Raw genomic sequence first — 7,383 nt, 5'->3', positions numbered from 1 at the left:
AGTGCTGGCTGGTTAAGGTTTTCCTGGCATAATCACAATATTCTCTATGACAATGTCAGAGAAGCCATTGTCATGTGCAGAAGGGAATACATGGCAAAAGAGGAAGCCAGAGAGGTTCTGGGGCCAGACATGCTCTTGCAGGAACTGAGTAGAATCCCACTTTCATTGTCTAATATTTGCTTGCAGATGTTCTTGAAGTTGAAGATGACTTCTTTTCTAGACTCAAAAGTTCACACACTCCTCCTGACTTGGTTTTTCACCCAGCAGGTAATATTCTCAACCCACATCCTGTTGACCTTGCTTTCCCCTGACCATGTCTTTGTGATATTTCTGATACCAAGGTTGAATATGCAGTCAGAGGGTGGTAGACATCACAAATCTTGAAGAAGTAATGTAAAAATAAAATCAGTAAGGGGAAGGTTTTGTGTGGATCAATGTGAACAAACACAATGATATACTTGTATAAAAATGTCATGATGAGGCCTGTTTTTTTGTATACTGACTAAACATTTGATAGAATAAAGAAGGAAAAAATGTATCTGTAAATACAAAAGAATCAGAGATCTCAGTCTTACCTTTCTGCATTCCTTATAATGTCCATAATGAGACTGTGTGCATGCATGTGCCATGTGTGAGGATGGCATTCCTTGTGGCCTGAGTACATCTCATGCTGTAGGCTCCAGACAGCACCCAGAACATGCTGATAACTTAGCAAACTTAGTGAGTAACAAAGAACCCTACTTCTCTCTTTCAGGTGACAGGCCTGACTGATCCTTCCAACCTGGACATGGCTCCCAATGCATTTGATGATCAGTATGAGGGCTGTGTCAAAGACATGGAGAGAAAAGCACCCCAGCTGTTACAAGAAGACTTCAACATGAGTGGGCAATTAAAAGTCTGAGTGGGAAAAGGCAGAGAAACGATGGAAGGAGATAAAAAACACAATGAGCAATCCCAAAGGTTTCCATGACTTCCATGGAACGGCTTTAGTGGCCTACACTGGGAAAATCTACGAAGATTTTAACAGAGCAGTTAGAGAATTCAGGGAAAATCCAGTAACTTCCATTACAAGGCCTTCCATTACTACTTGACAAGAGCCCTTCAGCTTCTGAGTAACAATAATTGTCACAGTGTTTCCCGAGGCACCAGGAACAAGTTTCATTACAGTGGGAAGGGCTCTGTGCAGTTTGGGCAGTTCACTTCCTCATCTTTGGAAGAGAGAGTAGCTCTTGATGGATTTGGTGGTGCGAGTGGGACACTGTTTACCATCAAAACGTGTTTGGGGGCTAACATAAGTAAATTTTCCCACAAACCTAAACAAAAGGAGGTGTTAATTCCAGGCTATGAAGTATATCCCAAAGTCACCAAAACATCAAGTGGATAAGGATGTCTTCCTCATCTTTGGTAGAGATGGTAGCTCTTTATGGTTTTGGTCATGCTAATGGGACACTGTTTATCATCAAAACCTGCTTGGGGGTTTATATGAAAGCATTTTTTCACAAACCTGAATGAGAGGAGGTGTTATAAATTTCAGGCTAAGCAGGATATCACAATTACACCATAACAGCAAGAAGAAAAGGGTATAACAAAACTTCTCTGCACTTCCTCCAAATAGAGAAGAGCAACTTCAATTGCTACTATAGTGGTTCTACTGACAACAGTCATTTCAGTATCTCAGGTGACTCTGGGTTTGTGGTAGAGGTGGAGCTGGTGGGGACATCATGAAATGGAAGAGGGGGTGTTCCCTATCAGAAGACATCTGGTAGAGCATGCACTTGGCGAGCATGCCTAGAATGTTGAAGGGTAGCATTGGTAAAGCCAAGGGGCACATACCTCAGTGAAAGTGTCTCAGAAATTGTTGAACACAGTGAGGGACTTCAGGAAAATGCTACTACCAGGTCCATCCCTGTGAGGAGTGAGAAGTGTCATGAGCAGATATTTATTCATCCCTTCAAACCAAAACTTCCCTGTGTTTGAGGTCTCTATGGCTGTATACCCATCATTCCTTGTGGCCTGGGTTCTCTCTTCATCCCTTGATCACATGTCTCAATCTATGAAAGCAAAGACACTATCAATTTTAGTTTGGTGATTACTTTTCAATGCATAGTTCAAATATCACTTATCATAGCAATCCTTCCTTAATATTCCAGAGAAAATTACTGTATCATGCTCTGTGTCATAGGTTTGGGGCCAGACTCTATGGTAATCTGGTTCAAACATCACTAGTTCTGTGACTCCTGGCAAGTTACCAGATATCTGTACCTCAGTTTCCCTATTTGAACCATAAAGACCCAAATGACAAATATTCTTGTAATATTGTTTTGAGAATTAAAAGAGAGGCATTCAAGATGTATTACTTGGCATGTAGATATCAATCAACAAATGTGTTTTGTTTTTAAAGATGAACCATGTACACATGTCAGACATCTGATCCAAACTCATAATGGGGTAGGTCTCGACATTCACAGGAAAATCACTTGCTTACAGTCTAGAGACCTTGTCTCCTATGCCCACCACTCAGGATCTGCACAGTGTCTGGATTACTTACTTACATCCAGGCCCCACTAAATGTTGTCCTAGGGAGTTAAGTTTGAGTGAGAGGCCAGGGAGAACCTGAAATGGGCTACAGTTAGACCACTGAGTACAGAGCGATTTTATATCTAATCAGCTCTGACACGCTAGGGTGTCTGGAAACATGGGATGCCTCTGGAGCAGGAAGTGGAACTACAGATACAGAAGTGATCACAGGGACTTCATGCATTTGCATAGAGAAATTTGGAATTATTATCAAGCCCAAGGAAACCATGACCCGCTCCCCAGGTCCATAGTACAACAAGACAGATATTTGGCACCCAAATGTCCAACACCCACATCCACATAAGAATTGAGAATGCTTTAAAAAAGGTTTCAAACATGCAAAACCAGAGGTGAGCATGGACTTAGTCTCACAGTCTCATGCCAGCAGCATAATGTGTCTCCTGGCAGCTGCCGAGGATGGAGCCATCTGCCAGCTACCATGCTTTACTGCCATATACTAAGCTGAGAAGTACTGGTGACTAACATAGCAGCTTAAGATTTGTCTCAAGTGATCAAATAAAAAAAATACAGATGCTCAGTAAAGACAGATCCAGACCAAAACAAAAAAACCCTCTAAACAATTTACAGTGTGTGTGTTAAAAAATACACACAGGCTTGGTGGAGAGGAAAGAAAGGGTATATACAGTCATAGATTAAAAAATAGTTTAAAAATAATATAGTCCTTAAAAAAGGAGTAAAGTAAACAAGAATAAAAATATAATAAGTCAGGTAAAGATTGAAAAATACACATAGAGTCTGGATGCTGTATGTTATTGTGTTGTCTTTGAATTTTTGACTGCTGAGGAAGGAGTGTTAGTTGCTAATCGACATTGTATTGTGAAAGCTGCTAGAATTAAACCAACCTACATATTTTAAAAATATCTTGACTTCAAAATGGAAGAAAGAAGATGTGTTGCTTTGGGAGTGAGGTGATGCTTTTATTTCACAGGAAATGAGAGGCTGTGGATTCATACCAGGTTAAAGATCATCAGGTTTGATTAGGGAAGACCCCCTGAAATCCTGGCTACAGACATAAAGAAATGCCTAAAAAAAAAAAAAAAAAAAAAACAAAAAAAAAAACCCTACAAAGCATGTAATGTATATTTTACCTGCTCAAATATAAAATAAAAAATCATCTTTAACTGATCTGGGCACACCACATATTCCATACTTGTAATGTATGTTACCTTTGGAAGTTTATGTGTTTTCAGAACAAGAGGACCAAACACCAATAAAAACATAAGGCCCAGTACTCCAAAATCTCAGAGTGCCTCTGTTGCAGTTTGTGAGTTCTGCATCCACAACAGCTTCAAGACTACTAGCTGAGATGATCCAGCCTCAAAAACTATCCCAGCCCAAACCCAACAATTATCCTTATTTTCTCAAGATTTCCCCAAATATATTAACACTCTCAGACCAGAAGAATCAGTCTAGAGGACATGACATCCACATTCTCAAAAGGTGGGGTAGATGGTTTTTGGTTGTTCAATGGTTTATGGATGTTTGACATCATTTGAGGGGGTTGCAAATTATTATTGGTCATGGCAAGGAAAGAAACTAAGCAGGGGAGGTTAGATTCAGGGATCTTTTTCAAAAAAAGGGAGGGGACAGTATAGAAAAGGGTATTATTGAATCTACTTTTAAACTAAAAATGAAACTACTCATCTTATTTCACATTGGTATGAATTCTTGTATATTGATACAAATTTTTGTTATTTTTCTTATACTGGATATATGTTGTTACTATTATATTGTACTATTTTACTATTATTTGTACTTATATATCCCATTTTAAAATATAATATGCAAGTAAGAAATACATATTAATAGCTAGTCATCTATAATAGTCAAACTTACAGTCATGTTGAGTATGTTTCCAAGGTCATAAATAAATATATTTAGATAGATAGTCTTCAAATACTTCAAAGACCTACAGAATATGGCATTCAATATGTTTAATAACCTAACACTTCTCTTGACAGTGAGACCTATCTGCTCCTGGCAGCACCAATTTACTTCAAAGAAGACACTGGTCATTGAAGAAACTCCGTACAGAGTTTACATTCTTTATTGCAAAAGCTAACCATTTGAGCAAAGAAACTGCCTTTGTCTCAATTGCTGACAGTATACTGTCCAAACTGGATTTGAAAGATGGTAAAGAAAATGACTGCCAAACTTTGCCAAGACAAGGTGAGACAGTCCTTCAAAGTTTCCTGCTTCAGAAAATGTCTGTCAGGTATTCTATGCCTGTAGGCCAAAGATAGATGCCCCAATGTTACAAAAGAATTTTGGGTGACTGTCCAACAGGCATCCTGATGTCCCTGTCACTATATAACATTTCACCCTTCTGGGGTCATAGATGGAGTTAAAGACTAAATAATTAGACTTAAAGTTTTCCTTAGTTATAGTAAAAAGGTAAATTAGATATAAAACTTTAAACAGACAAAGATAAGATAAATAGTATTTTCTCTAAATTTGCCAAATACAAATGGACTGGATATTGTAACTGTAATTCTTACTTAATAACTGTTTTTGTAGTATATACTTTTACTATGTTAAAAAAAAATTTCCTTTTTACTTAGACAAAAAGGGAGAAATGGGGAATATTCCATTACACTGTGTGAATATATGTTGCTGTAAATGGTTTAATTAAGGAGCTGATTGTCCAATAGCTGGGCAGTATAATGTTAGGTGAGAGAACAAGACTAAGGACACTGGGAAGAGGAAGGATGGAATCTGGGGAGTCTAGATCCAGGTACAGAAGAAGCAACATGGAAAGTTCACAGATGAGTTCAATGAGCCTCAGGGAGGACATAGATGAATGAAAATGGGTCAATTTAAGCCCAAGCTATCAGCCAAGCATTTATAATTTATATAAGTCTCTGAATGTTTATTTGGTTCTAGTTCACATCGGTTTGCACACAAAGAATACAAATTTCTGCAACAATGGACTTTCAGAAAATTCAGACCCAGAAACTTTTTCTTGGTTGAAGAAGGAGAAGCCTGTTGGACTCCCTAGAAGGCCAGGAAGACTCCAGACAGGAAAGGCTTTTTATCCTCAATCAGTGTCTTAGAGCACAGGACCCTGGAAGTGATGGGGATCCATCAGTTTGCTCATGTCCTAGTACTTGAGTACTTTAGGAATCCTGAGAAAGCCAGAAGAGTCTAGCCAGGCATGCTGGCCCCCAAGAGCCTACTCTCTTGGGCTTTGAGCTGGATGTAAAGTTCTGAATGTTTAGGGGAGCTATCCCTGTCTTGAGATTTCTCATATGAAACCTTCCTTTCTCCTCCCATCTACAGCATCCCTACTGCTTGTGGTGCTACCTGGTCTCCTGGTCCAGCTGTTTCCTCTTGCTGAGCTGTAGCCCTCTCCTGCCTGCAATTCATGGGTCTGAGTGTTGAAGGGAGGCCCAGGGGCAAGAACTTGATGGTCCTCTAAGGTCTTTGGTAGAATGAAGGGTGCGATCATTTTGGGGGAGATCTACTTCAGCATTCACAACTTTCATAAACACCCAAGGGACCTGTAACTCGAATTGCTAAACCATCTTATTAATAAAAATCCTTGAGCCAGATATTGAGTTGAAAGCTGAAAGATCAGAGAGGCAGAGCAGCAAGCCACTAGTTCTTACCCCTATGAATTCCTTTGCCAAAAGAGAGTGAGCTCCTCTCCCCACCCTGCCTTATCATTTCCTCTCTCCACCCAGCTCTATCACTTCCTGTCTGTCTGTACAGACCTCTAGATCTCTATGGTTAACTAGTGGCTAGGTCCTCCTTCTGATTTTCAGGCAAGCTTTATTTGTTAGAGCACAAATAAAATATCACCACATTGCCCCTCTTTTTTTTTTTTTTTTTTTTTTTTTTTTTTTTTGACACAGGGTTTCTCTGTAGCTTTGGAGCCTGTCCTGGACTAGCTCTGTAGACCAGGCTGGCCTCGAACTCACAGAGATCCACCTGCCTCTGCCTCCCAAGTGCTGGGATTACAGGCGTGTGCCACCACCACCTGGCTTGTTCCTCTTTTTGTCTAAACTTTAAAAAAAAGTTTATAACTAATGTAAGAAAAACTATATACAGAAAGTACAATATCTGTATACTATATATACAGGCAATAAATACATCAACAATATCTAGTCCATTTGCATTGGTCAAATTCAAAGAAAATACTCCATTATCTATCCTATCTTTGTAAATCCAAAGGTTTATATCTAATTCACCTTCCATCCTAATTTGTATTACCAACTGAAAACTATCTTTTGATGTCTTAACTTATATACACTTTATACCTCTTTAGTGAGTTTCTCTTCTGAATTTCTTAGCAAGGACAACTATAACTATAACTATCTTATCTTCAACTCCCTCAGAGACCTGAGAAGGTAATAACATTAACTGAGTAAACAGAAAGTGCAAACAAGTGACTTCCAAAAAATGTGAGAAATGACAGAAACAGCTGGCTGCCCTGACAGTCACCCAAGATTTCTCTGCAATGTTGGGGCATCCATCTTTGGCCTACAGGCCTAGTATATCTGACAGACTCATCTGTGAAGCAGGATTTTCTTTTCTTTTCTTTTTTATTTAAATAATTTTTTAAAAGATTTATTTATTTATTATTTATACAGTGTTCTGCCTGCAAGTATCTTTGCAGGCCAGAAGAGGGCACCAGATCTCATTACAGATGGTTGTGAGCCACCATGTGGTTGCTGGGAATTGAACTCAGGACCTCTGGAAGAACAGTCACTGATCTTAACCTCTGAACCATCGCTCTAGCTCCATGAAGCAGGATTTTCTGAAGCGCCTTCCTAGTCTTAACAA

General features: G+C 39.2%; 1 pseudogene; it reads left to right on the top strand.

Moving 5' to 3' along the window:
- The first annotated feature begins 204 nt into the window (after positions 1-204).
- Positions 205-5,942, top strand: LOC118575213 (annotated as a pseudogene).
- Positions 5,943-7,383: the final 1,441 nt, after the last annotated feature.

This window comes from Onychomys torridus, chromosome 1, assembly GCF_903995425.1.
Source record: "Onychomys torridus chromosome 1, mOncTor1.1, whole genome shotgun sequence".
Taxonomy (NCBI): Eukaryota; Metazoa; Chordata; class Mammalia; order Rodentia; family Cricetidae; genus Onychomys; species Onychomys torridus.
Note: the sequence above shows the minus strand (reverse complement) of the source record. Positions and strands in the feature narration are given on the sequence as shown.